The sequence below is a fragment of the Myotis brandtii genome, unplaced genomic scaffold, assembly GCF_000412655.1.
Source record: "Myotis brandtii unplaced genomic scaffold, ASM41265v1 scaffold1053, whole genome shotgun sequence".
Classification (NCBI taxonomy): Eukaryota; Metazoa; Chordata; class Mammalia; order Chiroptera; family Vespertilionidae; genus Myotis; species Myotis brandtii.
Window position 1 is genome coordinate 886556 of NW_005353549.1, and position 16112 is coordinate 902667.

General features: G+C 35.1%; 1 long non-coding RNA gene across 1 annotated transcript; it reads left to right on the forward strand.

Moving 5' to 3' along the window:
- The first annotated feature begins 604 nt into the window (after positions 1 to 604).
- Positions 605 to 15979, forward strand: LOC106726240. Its single transcript, XR_001362267.1, has 3 exons — positions 605 to 664; positions 819 to 825; positions 15969 to 15979. It is a non-coding gene; the product is annotated as an uncharacterized LOC106726240 (long non-coding RNA).
- Positions 15980 to 16112: the final 133 nt, after the last annotated feature.

Here is a 16112-nt window from a genome sequence, read left to right on the forward strand (position 1 = left end):
AGTTTTTATTTTTATAGAACTTTTAAAAATAAAATCATATCATATGTACCCTCTTGTATCTGCCTTCTTTCTCTCAGTATGATGGTTTTGAGATTCACCCATATAGTTGCATATCGAATTTATTCTCTTTATTGCCAATAGTATTCTATTGTATGTAAACACCACTATTTTCTTATGAATTCACTTGTTCCTAGACATTTAGATTATTTCACATTTTTTTGCTATTATGAACAAAGCTGCTATGAACATTCATGTTCAAGTATTTTTGCGGACATATGTTGCTATTCTTTTTGTATAAATGCCTAGGAGTGGATTGTTTCCAGTCTTTCCTGAAGTAGTTGAACCATTTTACACTCTCACTGGCAATGTATGAGTTCTAATTGCTTCACATATTTGTTAATATTTGATGCTATCAGTGCTTTTAATTTTTCTATGCTATAGGGTCTATAGAGGATATCTCACTGCTATTGTAATTTACATTTCTCCAATGACCAAATCTTACTTTTTTTCTGTTTTTAATTCGTCATTAGTACATCTTACATTGTTATGTCTACTGAAATCTTTTTCCATTGTTCATTTAAAAAATTCTGTTGTTTTGCATTGTGTTATTGAGTTTTAAGATCTCTCTATATTATTCTAGATATAAGTCCTTCATCAGATATATGTTGTGGAATTTTTTTTTTTAGTCTTCTACTTACTATTCATTTTCCTGGTGATTTTTAATTTTGATTAATTCTAAAACTTTTTTGCAGCCTATTAAACTTTGCTAGTCTAAGGGTGCAAAAATATTCTCTCTTTTTCTTTAAGAGTAGTTCTAGGTTTTATGTTTAGCTCTACCATTTATCTCAAATTAGTTTTTTGGTTTTTTTTTAAATATATTTTATCGATTTTTCACAGAGAGGAAGGGAGAGGGACAGAGAGTCAGAAACATAGATGAGAGAAACATCGATCAGCTGCCTCCTGCACATCCCCGACTGGGGATGTGCCCGCAACCAAGGCACATGCCCTTGACTGGAATCGAACCCGGGACCCTTCAGTCCCCAGGCCGACGCTCTATCCACTGAGCCAAACCGGTTACGGCTCAAATTAGTTTTAATGCATGTTGTGAGATGGGGTTAAGGTATATTTTTTTCCATAATGATATCCAGTTTTTGCAGTACCATTTGTTAAAAAGACTCACCTTTCTCTTATTGAATTACTCTTGTACCTTTTTTAAAAAATCCATTGTCTCTTTAAATGTTTCATCTATTTCTGAACTCTACATTCTCTTCTACTTGTCTATAGTTTTTGTCCTTAAAATATCATATTTTGTATTATATATAAATTATTGTGTAATAATTAATACATATTAGTTTTTTTATTACTGTTGTAACAAATTACCAAAGGCATAGTGGCTTAAACCAATATAAACTTATTCTCTTATAGTTCTGAAAGCAAGAAGTCTAAAACAGGTCTTACTGAGCTAAAATTAAGGTGTCATCAGGCCTTCATTCCTTCTGGAGGCTCTAGAGGAGAATGTGTTTCCTTGTCTTTTCCAGTTTGTGAAGGCTAATTACATCCCATTGCTTGCAGTCTCCTTTCAGCAATAACATTACTCTAACCTCTGCTTCTGTCATCACATCTCTCACTCTGACACTCTTTATCCATCTTATGTGGACTATCCTGATTACATTGGGCCTACCCAAAGCAATCTACAAATTCAATGCAAGCTCTATCAAACTACCAATGGTATTTTCCACAGAACTAGAAAAATAATTCTAAAATTTTATAAGGAACACAAAAGAGCCTGAATAGCCAAAGCTAACTAAGTGTTCACTGAAAGAGGAATAAATAAAGATGTGATCTATACATATAAGGCCTTTATTTATAGTTAAGTTTTTAAATATGGCAATATATTCCATGCATATTTTTGCCCTCAAGATTATCTTGGTTAGTCTTAGTCTTTGAATTTTCATATAAATTTCAGATTTAACTTGTTAATTTCTATATCCCCAAAATGTCTACTAGGATTTATATTGGAGTTTTGTTGAATCTTCAATTTGGAGGGAAAATATTGAAATCTTAATAATCTTAGCAATATTGAGGCAAAAGAACAAAGCTGGAGGTATCGTGCTTCCTGATATTAAACTATACTACAAAGCTATAGTAATCAAAACACTATGGTACTAGCACAAAATCAGACACATAGATAAATAAAACAGAATTAAGAGCCCAGAAATAATCCACACATAGACAGTCAATTAATCTATGACAAAGGAGTCAAAAATACACAATGGGGCAAAGAATCTCATTATGCATTTGCATTATTCCAGATTGGATGCTTAATAGACTCCTGAATTGTGGGTTAATATCTTCAAAAATTTTGGCATATTGTTATATATCATCTTTTTTTTTCCCAAATAACTTATGCCTCATTTTCTTTCTCTTTCACTTTCAGGAATTCACTAAATACATGTTGGACCTTTTCACATGTTCCATATCTGCTTTTAAACTTACCTATTGAGTTCTTATTTTTAATTATATAATCATATTATTTCCCAGCTTTTAAAGTAGCCATTTGATTATTTCTTATAGATCAGTATTTTTCAATAAAATTCTGTATCTTGTTCATTATTTCTCTTACAAATTCATCACAGTTTTATCTAAGGTTCATATTTGACAAGTCCAATATCTAGATTACCCATGTATCTCTTCAGCCAGCTCATCTCTGCAGATCTAGTCCATGAAATTTTGGCTTTTTCCTGTTTTTCATTTTGTATTTTTATGACTGTTCTAACTGCTTTTGTTAGAATTACTGATAAGTAGTTCATCACAATCAGAAGCAGAAGATCATTGTGCACATTTCTAAAGTGATAAGTACATGTCATATAATGAAGTCATTTTTTAAATTGAGTTATAATTTTATTGTATTGAGAGTTGCACAATTCTTAAAAAACAAACAAACAAAAACCAGAGACTGATCAGTCCCCGATTTTACAGTTAAGAATATTTAGGTACTATAGAAGTTGCTGTGAAGAGCAAATTTGCAAAATAATTCACTTATTTATTGAGGAAGCAAATTATTACTGGGTGCCAAGAGTGTATACCCAACATTGTGTTAGGTTCAGAGGACACAGCAAAAGAGTACATTCATACAATTCATTGTTAAACATATGTAACAGTATTTGAATACTAGCTCTGTCATTATACAGTTTTTTAATGATGGGCAAGTCAACACATCACTATGTCAATTTCTGTCTGTAGATAATAAAGTTTGAATATGATTATTTCTAAACTCCCCTTCTCCTTTTAATCCCTGTAGATTATAACATTTAGGAAGTGAAGGCCTAAGTCTGTCAGTGCAACATCCTGAATGTCTAAAATAATGCTTGGCCCTCAAGAAATATTATAGACTAAATTGAGAAATATATATATATATATATATACACACACACACACACACACACACACACACACACACACACATATATATATATAAAAAAAAAGTGGATTAATTCATATATATATATATATATGTTCTTTTGTTAGGGGATTAATAGATATATATGAATTAATATATATGTTATATATAGTGGATTAATTCATTTATATGTTATTTTGTTAGTGGATTAATTCATATCTATACATGTTAAATATATACAACACATGTTTCTTATCTTTGAATTAGTTAAAATATGACTTGACCTAAGTGTGGAATTTCATCTTTTCTGTATATCATACATTTCTTCTTTCATCTAGATTATAATCAATGTATGTTATCAACCTTTTTAAATACTTTTCTTTTGGCTCCTAAATTTGACATCTCTATTTTTCAATTAACTACCCAATTATCAAAATTCTCTATAGACTTCTAACCAGCCATTTTGAGGAAGATAAATTATGGAAACATCATTCAAAAAAGCAAGCATTTTATAAGACTCCATATGGTAAAATTTAGCATAAGTATATTTTATACAAAGGGCCTGTTGACAATACATCTACATGTCTTACTTGAGCAGCACCTTTTAAATATGGCTGATTGTTAGCTTCAAAAGGGCTGCCTCCCACTTATATTCCAACCAGCTGCTATGAAAGAAAGAAGTATTAATGGACCTACCACACCTTCAGCCTCTTGTCTCCAGTCACTGTGCTTAGCTGCAGGTTCCCATTACCATTAATGGGAGTTCCATGCACACATCACCTGCTGAACAGACCCCTCGGTGTTTGATCATTATCTTCCTAGACAGGTAGGAATGGCATCAATCAGGTATCCAGCTTAGTTTCACAGTATGCACTATTAAAGGCATCAGGGCAATAAAAACACAGCTTTCAACACTTTCTTTATAAAGCAGTAAAAACGTGCAGAACAACCAAAGGAGCAGATTTTAAAGGCATACAAGGAGTGCCTGGCTCTCCTGCATCTCTTTTTATAATTACAAATGACCCCACACTGAAGCATACACACTATTTCCTTTCTAAGGCAGTCATAATGGGATAATAAAGACAAGCTTCATTATATAAAATGGATTTGATTTACTACAAAGTAGCCAAATAGTGAAGAGACAGTGGAGTTTACATAGAAACTGCTTCACCTCTGGTTTTTCCCCCTTTTAATGTTTTCCCACTATACCATTAAACAATCAAATACTTTTATGTGGTTAGAAAGGGAACATGAGGGATTAGTGCTACTATGTGAGCTCCATCATGCTAGAAGAAACATTATGAAAATGAAGACATGTTTTCAGTTCAGATTTATCATACATTTAGTAAATTAGGAGCAGCAACAGCAAAATGAAAGGGAAAAATTAAAAATGAAAGCCTGGGTAATACTTGGGGTAAAGGAGAACGTGATTTGGCTTTGAGACTCTGATTTTCACCAGCTATGCAACCTTAAATAAACTTTTTGAAGTCACTTTTTCATTTGTAAGGTGAGCCTAAAAAAACTATATTATAGACTAAGAATTGACTAGGCCTCTGTGTGTCTGTATTATTATTAACTACAAATGATAATATGACATTAAAGAATAATCATTACACTCCCATCTCTGCCACAAACTAACTTTATGACCCTGGGCAAGTTTTTTATAATTAAAATTTTTCTAAGTATGTATGCATGTGTATGCTTACATGAATATGCATTTGTGTACATACATATACATATATACATATACAATATCTTACATATGTAGATGCATGTACACATTCAAAAATATAAATATATTTAACTATATTCACTTTTATCACCAATTTAGCTCTAATGTCTCACAATTTTAACTTTCTATCTGAATTCAGCCATATGGCTCAGTTGCTAAGTTTTATAGCCACAATCGCAATGTGTAGTCTTATAAAAGACTTATATTAGGGTATCTGAGACAGAGGCAGGATGCATTAGGGCCTCAATCCTTTCTACTGCTGCTTGGCTCTTGCTGCTCTTCCGGGTGCACTGTATACTAGTTCAAGGATCCCTGCTATGCCCAGAGTCTGGGGTCCTATTCTCAGGGAAACCCCCACCTGGCAGGGTCCTTCCTCCATTTCTTGGTCCCCCACTTATCATACACATATATACATATACAATGTCTTACATATGTAGATGCATGTACACATATTCAAAAATATAAATATATTTAACTATATTCACTTTTATCACTGAATCATCAACTCCAGGTCAGTGCTTAGAGTACTTTGTATTTGAAAATATCTGACTTAGCTGAACCTTACTTACCATGTCAGCGAGATTTTATAAGATGGTAACCAGACTTGAGCTGTCTGGAGACTAAGCGAATTCCAAGGAAGTCATGAGGAGAACTGGGTGAAAAATAGAGGAATAAAGACAGAGAAAGAATATGCTCACTTTTGAGCAGCAGTCTGTCCCTGATAATGCAGTCCTCTGCCTTTATCTAGCCAATCTCCAGGAAAGCCCCATGTGGGAGGTGTTATTAACGCACTGTAACAGATGAGGAAATCAAGACTCAGTAAAATTAAGTTACTTGTCCAAGAGTACAATACTATTGAGTGGGAAAATCAGTGCTCAGTGACATTCTAGAGTTCTCTGTTCTTACCATGTGCATCTTTAAAATGGGAACATAGGTATCTACCTCATAGTGTTGCTGTTAGGATTAAATGAAATTGTACATACAAGAGGGTCAGAAGAATGCCTGAAGCATAATATATAATACACAATAGACATTCAATAATTATTAATAATCATATTGCAAAACACACAAAAATTATGTTTGTTAGTCCGAATCTATACACATTTTAATTCAATAATTTTTAGAATGCCTACCAAGTTTCAAGCAGAAACAAAAAAGGACCAGTGTAGAGAAAAATTATAAACTAATAATCAATAAGTGAAGACATAATCAATAGGTAAAGCCTAGAGTAGGATGGAGATGAGGAGCTGATGAGAGAGGTGGTCAAGGAAAGCCCCTCTGAAGTGGCAACACTTGAGCCAAGAGAAGGTGAAAGCTGAAGGGGAAGAGCTATGAGAATATTCTCAGGAGAGGGGACAAGGGTACAGGCTCTGAGGTGGAAAGCTGGACATGCTGTCCTTTTTAGTTGTATGGAAAAATGTTTCATCAACTCTTGTGAGTGTATACATTTTTAACTTGAAAAAGAAAACATCTCCTTAGAGAAAAAATAAAGCTAAAATCTGAACTTCTATGGGATTGTTAACAAGTTGCCCATTCTCCTGTGTGCATTGTCCGTGACATAGGATCAAGTTCACATCTCCCCATACACGTCTGTGGACATATAGAGAAGATGTGAATCTGGAAGAGCAAAGGAGGCACTCCTCCCACCCCCCGACCCCCTCAGCTTGCAACAAATACCGCTAATAAAGGTGGATTCCGTGTTTGGCTTATAGAAAAGAAGTGCTATCACTCTAAATATAGAAGCATGGAATGCATAATAATGCATAATTAATACCTAAGTGATTGATTTGAATAACATTCTTCTTCCTCTGTCTTTTTGGTGAAGTCATACACGCAACACAGGAAACTTTGGAGGGTTAAAATAGAGCTTCTCTCTCAAAAAACTGCACAAGACTAAAGCCATCCCAGATTGAATATTTGACCATGTTCAGAGCACTTCCCAAAGTAGGTTAATTGAGAGTCAAAATTATTTTCATGACTCACATTTATGGTACTTCTTTATCTAACTCCTTATTTCCAATATATCTTGGCTCCTCATTCTGGTACTGTTACTTCTTTGCGGTTTCTTTGATAAATGCAGTGGGACTGAAGTCTCAAGGTCTGGGTAAGAAGGAACTTGCAGCATTTTCTCAGTGTGTCCCAGTTGTCAGGCCCAAGAGAATAATTTTCAGCAAGAAACCCTACAAGAATTGTGTATCACCTTTGCATAATTCTAGCTTCTAAGCACGTTGTTTCCTTTTGGCTTTCTCAACAGCTTTTGAAGTGGGCATGATTATCCCCATTTTAGAGATGATGAAATTGAGACTCCCAGAGATCACACAACTTGCTCAAGTTAACACCTCTTGAAAATTGCAAACCTGGATTGTAAACTTGTGCAGTTAGATCCTATACTTTTTTCACGGTATGGCTGCATCCAACAAAAATAATTTGTTGCGTCTGTATTGTGCTTTGCTGTTTTCAAAGTGCTTTTACAAACATAATTTATTCTTTAAAACCCTATAAATAAGCCTGACAAAGTTAGCTAATCTCATAGCTGAGAAGCTGACTAGGTATTAAGTGATTTGGTGCTTCTTACCTGACAAACATGTGTCCCTTCTGTGTGAAGGATATTTTTAGAGAATGCAATCAAACTAGGTTTTCAGACCTGGCCTGAGATGAAGCTTATCTCCATAACTCTCTGTTAACCCACTCTTACCCACTGATCCTAGGTGTATAACTGCAGGAAACTATGACACATGTCAGAATTACCTCCAAAGTGTCCTCTGGACCAGAGGTCCTGTGAGCTCTCTCGAGGATCAATTAAGATGAAAACATTCTACATACTATTGCTTCAGTTTCAGCACTCACAATTTACTTCAGCATATAGAGTTTCTGAAAGTGCTGTATGCAACAAACCTGCTCAAATGCATCTAAATAGCACACTGCAGGCTCAAAACAGATTTTTAACACATAAAAGCTGTTTAACGACATGTGGGACAATGCACCACCTTTTGGATAGAGGAAGTTTAAGGATGATGGGAAAGGTAAGACCACTGCAGGCAAAATGAGGAACGAGCTAGACAGTCAGGGCACTGGTAGCTGTAGAAGCGCTCTGAGCTCCCAGTGCCTTTTGGTCAGCTCGAACAGTTGTCTATGTAGGGAAAAGAAAGATGAGGAGACCATTTCTGAAGATAATTTTTTTAGGTTTTTAGGGACAGTTTTTTAACTTTATGAAGTAAATGGTGAGTGCTGAATTTTGGCCACACCAGAAAATCATGGGGATTGTCATATTTATATAGAAGCCTTTATTTTTCTTCCGTCTTTTTCTTTCCTTTCCTTTCCTTTCCTCTCATCCCCTACCCTCTTCTTCCCTCCTTCCTTCCCTTTCTTTGCATTTTCATAATACAGTTGTTAATCAAAGGCAAACTCCCCAAAATTTAGTTTATTGACTCAGTCATGTTTACATTTTATAAGTATAAGATAGTGAACTGCAACATACAATTGAACTCCATCCATACCTCCAGAAACTCAATTCCCATAGTGAAGGGCAGGAGTCTTCTGTTATCTCGGGGATTTATGATAGTGTGCATAATGAACAAAGGGAGGAAATACTTTATAAAATTGCCAGTCTCGGATATGTTAGGAAGTGCCTCATCCCCATCAACAATGCACCTTCCTTAGTAATGGCTACTGCCTCATATTTCATAGAGACAGTTAACATTTTTCTCATACAAAGCTTAAAGCAAAATCTCATTTAAGAACATAAACAATTTAATGAATCAATCCCAATATTGTTTTAATTTTCAGTCTTCTAATTTTAACAGTTATATATAAATAATTAAATTAAAAAATAATAAGCTATTGATTCTTTTGCTGTGAACTTATTCTGATCCTTGACATATACTTTGAGAGCACAATGTATTGTATGAGCAAATTATAGCACAAGAAGGAGAATGTGAAGCAGAAATGACAGTGATGATTTTCTCATTAAAACCAACCTAAAACAATGTTTGTTTTCAGAATTAACCAAGACTTTTTAATATGACTTAATTGTTTGATACTAACTACCACTGGAAACCTATAGAGTATACAAGCTAGAAACCTCTCACTGTCACTCAGAATTTATCAATATTGCCTTGATTATTTTGAACAAACATAATTAAAAATGAAAAAGATGCTTAGGAAATCCAAAATTGTTGCTGAAGTTATAGAATTCTCTTCCTTCGTAGATTTGATAAGAACAAATGGAGAAAGAAAAGCCATGTTTTAATCCTCTAAACATGAAATGACAACAATTTTTGAAGCAAACTGCAGAAAGCAGTTTATTGCTTAATTTTGAATTATGCATCTGGCCTGAGGTATACCTGGGAAATGTCCCTAATCATTTCTGCTGGTTTCTACAGTAATTTAAGTTACCAAAGGCACTGTCTTTCATCCAAAGAGGTTAACAAACTTAGTGTACTAAGTCAAACAATGTATGTATTTAAAAGGCAGAATCTGAAAGACTATAGATTATCTCCCCCCCCCCCATTTATTGTTTTGTGTTTAGAGAAACGAATACCCGTTGAACTAAAGCACTCTTGTTCTTCCCTATTTCTTCATTACAAACACCTCCGCTTTCTTAAATGTCAAGAGCCCAGAACTATACCTGAAATAAACATTGTTTCCCTTTATGTAATTTCAAGGGGCTTTTAGACTATCTTTCCCAATGATTGCAGGGTATTTCCACATAAGCTGTCATTTTAAGGTGAAAAATTTGCAAGGACAGTCACACCATCTGTCATCAACTGGGTTCCCTGACACCCAGAGCTGCTCTGAAATGGCCAGCGGCCTCCTGCATAACAAAGACCTTGCCCCTTGGCATTGTTTCTTCCTTGACCTGTGCTGAGAGTCCTTCAAAGGGGGCTTTCCTGCAACCTTTTCAGGGCTGCTTTTCAGGGGCAAGGTTTTTAAAAGAAAAAAAAATTATTTATGCATATAGGAAATTTGAGATGCTCTGGCCTTACATCTAAGCCGATAAAATACACCCTACAAGAAGCTTGTTATTAGCTTTGTTTCTGTGATCCCTGAATGAAAAGCTACTTAGTGCTATTATTGTTTGTTTGTTTTTGTTTGTTTGTTTCTGCTTTGGAAAGTTTCTTTAAGATAGATTTGGGTATTAAGCAATCCATGTATAAAGCTAGGAGTCTGCCAGTTAAATGTAACTAAGCCATTCAAATACAGAGGCTGTGTCATAATAACTGAAAAATACCACTCTTGCCCAACGAAACTCCAGTGCCTCTCACAGTGGAAGGTACAGACAAGCTATTCTTACTGTCATGTCAAGCACCACTTAGGACTTATAAATACAATGCAGTACAATCACACTGTAGGTCACTTGTGCCCAGAGAAGGATTACAGCTGTAGCTCACAATATTTATAAAAGAAACATACAAAAAAAAGAGAGAGAGAGAAAATGTCAACTATTGTGAAACACTTTTACTAAGAAATGTATACTTTCATATGCCTGACATATAAAGACATAAATCTGAGGCTTCTCTTTTTAACATTTACCAAAGCTGTAAAATGTGTGTTCCTCAATTTAGGGAAGTCTAAGCTAGAGTTCTCTTTCAAGAGACTAAGGTTTGAAAATTAGACAGATCATTGTTAAAAGAAGCTCCAGCCATTTTGAGGAGTGAATGAATAAACACAAAAGGATATTCCCTCTGTCAACATAATTAATGGCAAGATTTTATGAGCTTCATTTAGTCCCCAAGACATAGTTATACACAATACATGGAGTGTGTGTTTATGTGCACCATAATATAAATATGTAAAAGTCACATCATTAAATCTTTTATATGTCTGTGTTCATAATACACAAAGCTGTTTTTAAATTATTTAAAGATCTATTCTCTCTTCCATATACATTAATACTAATAAGAGTTGCCGTCAACATCAAAGGCAAACTAGACCCCTAATTAGAGTTTCAATCTGCCCTGAGAGTTGCATTGCAGAGCCAACAATTATGGAATGAGTTGAACATTAAAGAAACTAATAATCAGTCCTACTTCTCAAATTCTGATTACTGCAAGATTCCAATGATTTCTTAACAATAAAATATGATCACTTTCCTTCATAATCTGTAAACATAAAATTTCATAAGAACAATTCCCAAAGAAAAATAGGATAGAACAGATAAAGCTGTTGCTACCATATTATATCATATCTAACATTAACAATAAATCATTAATATTATCAAAAATCTCATCAGGGCCTAAAATGATTTTCAAATGTCATATTTAAAATTTGTTTCAATAAGGACCAAATAAGACTTGTACACTGAGTTTGGTAGGTAGGTACCTAAGTCTTTTAGTTCTTACTCATGCTCTATTTTCTTTTTTACCTCTTTTAATTTATTAGTTGAAAAACTGATGACTTTATTCTACATATTTTTTTCTACAGTCTAAATTTTGCTAATTGCAATCTTGTGGTCACTTTTTGAAATTGCTGGGGTATCAATCACTATTCTGAGAATTATTAAATAAGTTAAAAAATCATCAATTTATCTTGCCTTTCTGACAATAAACATTTGATTATAGAAGGTTCTTCTTTCTGAAGTATTACATTTAATATATACAAAGAAATGGCAGAATAAGAGAAATTGCCATTTGAAACCTCTGTTCAAATAATGCATCTAAGTTACAATTATCAATGGCTATTAAAATCATTACATAAGAAGTTAATAGGGAACTTTATAATGGGTAGATGAGACTGACAGCCCCTGAACCCACTATTAATATTAACATCACAACATTGGCACAAGAAATTCCATGCCTTACGATGTGATGCAAGGCATTACACAGCATTATCTATGAAGTATTCCAGTCAATAAATAATTCACCAGATTGAATCAAGTCTCCAGGTCCACTATCATTTTACAGAAATATGAGGGATATTGGAGCATGTTAAATAACATCATGTAAACATGCCATGAGCACCTCCAGAATATGGGAAATGTTATAGAAAATAAAGTAATCCAGTTAATTCAACTAACGAATGCTTTGAAAGATAAAGGGGGGAGAGGGAGAACTGTTATACATATATTAAAACATACTTAAATGATAGGTCAACAAAAATCGATGTAGGAACCTTCTGATTTTCTGATTTACATAAATTCACTATGAAAATACATTTTTAGATAATTAACAATTCTGACCTTAGGATAATGGCCCTGTGATTTTTTTTTAAAAATTCTTATTTGTTAGAGATATACATTGAAGTATTCATGGACAAATTATAGATATGTGAGAATTTCTTTAAAATACTCCACTGGTAGAAGTAAAGTGTGGGGATAGTGCCAGCAATAGGTGATGAAACAAAATTGCGAAATGCTGATAGTTATCACAATGACTGATGGCATATGCAGTTTCATCTGTATGTTTGAACATTTTCATATTAAAATGTAGTCTAAAAAGATAATAATTCACTTTCCAACCAGAAATACCTTTGATTGCTTCTCTACCATAAGATTGAGAATGATGTTGACCAGATTTTAAGCACGATTTTTCTTTGAGCAATTCCTTCATGTTTTAGAGAAAAGAGGTATACACATATGATTAAATAGTCCTGCAATAGCCCTAACCGGTTTGGCTCAGTGGATAGAGTGTCAGCCTGCGGACTGAAGGGTCCCAGGTTCAATTCCGGTCAAGGACATGTACCTTGGTTGCGGGCACATCCCCAGTAGGGGGTGTGCAGGAGGCAGCTGATTGATGTTTCTAACTCTCTATCCCTCTCCCTTCCTCTCTGTAAGAAATCAATAAAATATATTTTAAAAATAAATAAATAAATAAATAAATAGTCCTGCAATAAAGCCCTAATTCTTGTGATTCAAGGTATAGTCTGAGTCCCATCAGCACTACCAACACCTGAGCGCTTGTTAGAAGTTTAGCATTCCTGGCCCCACCCTTGTCCTCCTGAATCAAATCTGGATTTTATATGAGATCCCCAGGTAATCTCCATGTTCATTAAAGTTTGAGAAGTAGTGTTCTAGATCCCATTCCTCGCAGATCTTTTCCCATTAATTATTATCTTAATGTATGTTCAATCTTTCCCTTTCACTGGCTCCTTCTTAACTGTATATAAACAAGCTTGGTTATTTCTCTTCTTAAAAATAAAATAGCCCAGCCAGTGTGCCTCAGTGGTTAAGTGTAGAGCTATGAGCCAGAAAGTCACAGTTTGATTCATGGTTGGGCACCTGCCCGGGTTGCAGGCTTCGACATATGAATTTTGGGCAGATAAAATTCATTCCACAACATTACACCCTCTGGACTTTCAAAATTCCTGTTCTTCTCACATGTAAAATAAATTGACCCTCTCCAGAACATCCCAAAGTCTTAACTCATTCCAGCATCAACCCTCAGTCCAAAGTCTTATCTAAATCAGGAATCAGTGATCTTGAGGTATGATTACTCTTATGGCAAAATTCCTCTCCAGCTGTGACCTTGTGAAACCAATCAATGTATGTGTTTCCAAAGGACAGTGGTGGGACAGGCAGAGGATAGGCAATTCCACTGCGAAATGGAGAAACTGGGAAGAAGAAGGGGGTCATGGGTTCCAAGCATCTAAATTTACCTAGATTTTCAGGTTTGAGAGTAATCTTTTTTGGTTTGAGTTTGATGCTCAGTTCTCCTGGCCCACAGAGGGAGCCCAGTCCTAGAAAGTGGCTGTTTCCTTGGCTCTGGGTGTCAGCCTTGCATCTGAGGCACTGAAACCTGGGAGGAGATAGCTTCACCCTTTGAAACTGAAGAGGTGACAGTCTTGCTTCATGGGTAGTGGCACCCTCAGAGTCATTCTTTCTTTTCTGGGAGGATATGGCATGTTTGCAGTTGCAGAACTTTAAAGCCATGTCTTGCACAACCTCAGAAATTTTTCTATTATTTTGTTCCACATCTGTCCCCTTTAATTCAAACTGGAAGTGTCTCCTCTGGTATAATTCCATCTTTGTTTCTGACTTCTGCTTTGATGACAGTAAATCCATGGGTAATTTCTTTATTGAATGATTGCACAGCCATACCCTTGGTGTTCTCTTCAGAACACATGCTCATATTCTCTCTCTCTCTCTCTCTCTCTCTCTCTCTCTCTCTCTCTCTCATAATATAGACTGGCTGGAAATATTTAAATCTTCAAATTCTGGTTTATTTTTGATGAACAATTTCTTTAAGCAGTATGAAGAAGCAGACCATACCTTTAACATTTTTCTTGGAAATGTCCTTCGCTAAAGTATCCAAGTTTATCTATTTTAATTTCTACTTTCCACACTACTTTCATAACTTACCCACAGTGCTTATAAGCCCATCTTCCTAGAAGGTAAACTAGGTAAGTTTTCTCCAAGCTCCAAAATTTCAATATCCGTCCTATCACTGGCTAACATTCAGAGTGCCTGGCATGACACACGGGACACTGTGGTCTCTGCTTGACGCTCCAGTGTCACTTCCTGCCAAACATTGGCAAACAGACAATTTCTAGAAAGACAAACGCAACCACAAGGCAGTTCTCCTCAACTGCCATGCTGATTCATCCTGTCTTGGCCTGTCCCCTTCCCCAGACCACCTGGCAAACTGCTGCTCATCATGAAAAATCCACACAAGGGTCTTCCTTTTCGGTGAGACATTTGATGTCCACGGACTATGCTGATCATACAGTTCCTTGTACTATTGCTGTTTAACTGCATTACATTTCTAGAACAACACTTTCATTATTTATTTACGACAAAGAGACTGTGCACTCTCCAAAGATTATACTTTATCTGTTTATCCTCTGTCCTTGTCACATAGACTACTCAATTACTAACTGAAAGATAAAAAAAAACAATGTATTGACTAATTATGAGGTATATATACTTTAAAACAAGGTAGAAGGAAGAACTCCTACCCATTAGGCTATCATTCCCCATCCCTCCCTTTCCCTAGCTCCTGGCAACCACCAGTCTGCTTTCTATCTCTACGGATTGTCCTGTTCTAAACATTTCATATAAATGGAACCGTGCAATATGTGAAAAAAAATAAAAAATAAAATAAAATACTACTTATATTGCATGATGGAGATGAATACCAAGTGTTTTCTGAAAGACTTATTTTCAGAGAATAGTTTACTCAGATTTAATGTTCCATCTATGTTTCTCACCAATTTATGAGTCTGAATACGTAGGACTCACAGGTGGCCTCTATCTAGGGAGAAACAAACACAACTATTGAAGAGGCAAGGTGCTCTTGAGACCAAAAGGAACTTGTCTCCAAGTGAAAGAAATTTATGTGAAAACTCCGCCTTTATCAGTAAGGTACACTGGTAAGAGTATTTCAAGATCTTTTATTTAAGAGCAGATAGAAAGCATAACATCACTGTTCATAGAACATAGTCTAACACTGTAAATATAAAACTCTAGTGGAAATTAATTTTTCCAATTCAGTAAAATAGTGTTAGTGGAAACAGTGAAATTGTTTGGAGATTGCTTTTCTCTGAAGATGATGCCACTGCTTAAGTAAGTAATTCACCACCTAACAAATAAATAGGCATACTTATGTTCATTACTAAATATTTTCTATAAAGTATTAGCCCCTTAATATAGCAGGGTTCTACTAAATAGTGGTGCATTTAAAAAGTGTTGTTTTGATAGAATATTTATTACATGTGGAGGGTATGAGAATGGAAGCACTATAAAACACACCTGAGTTCACTTCCAAATGAACTAATACTTTTCAGTGAAATGTTTTAACTACTCTTCTAATACCCATGTGAAGTTAGGGTGCCACCCATACCTTCCTTCCTTTGAGATTGGATGACAGGAATTTAGGAACTCCCAAGTCTACTGAAGACCAGAAACATTTTCTTATTCTTTAAAATGAAGTATTTTACAGCTATCCTATAGAAAAGGCTAATATGCAAATCGAACCAAACGGCAGAACGACCTCTATGATGCCACTGACCACCAGGGGGCAGCCACCTCAACAGAGGAGCTGCCCC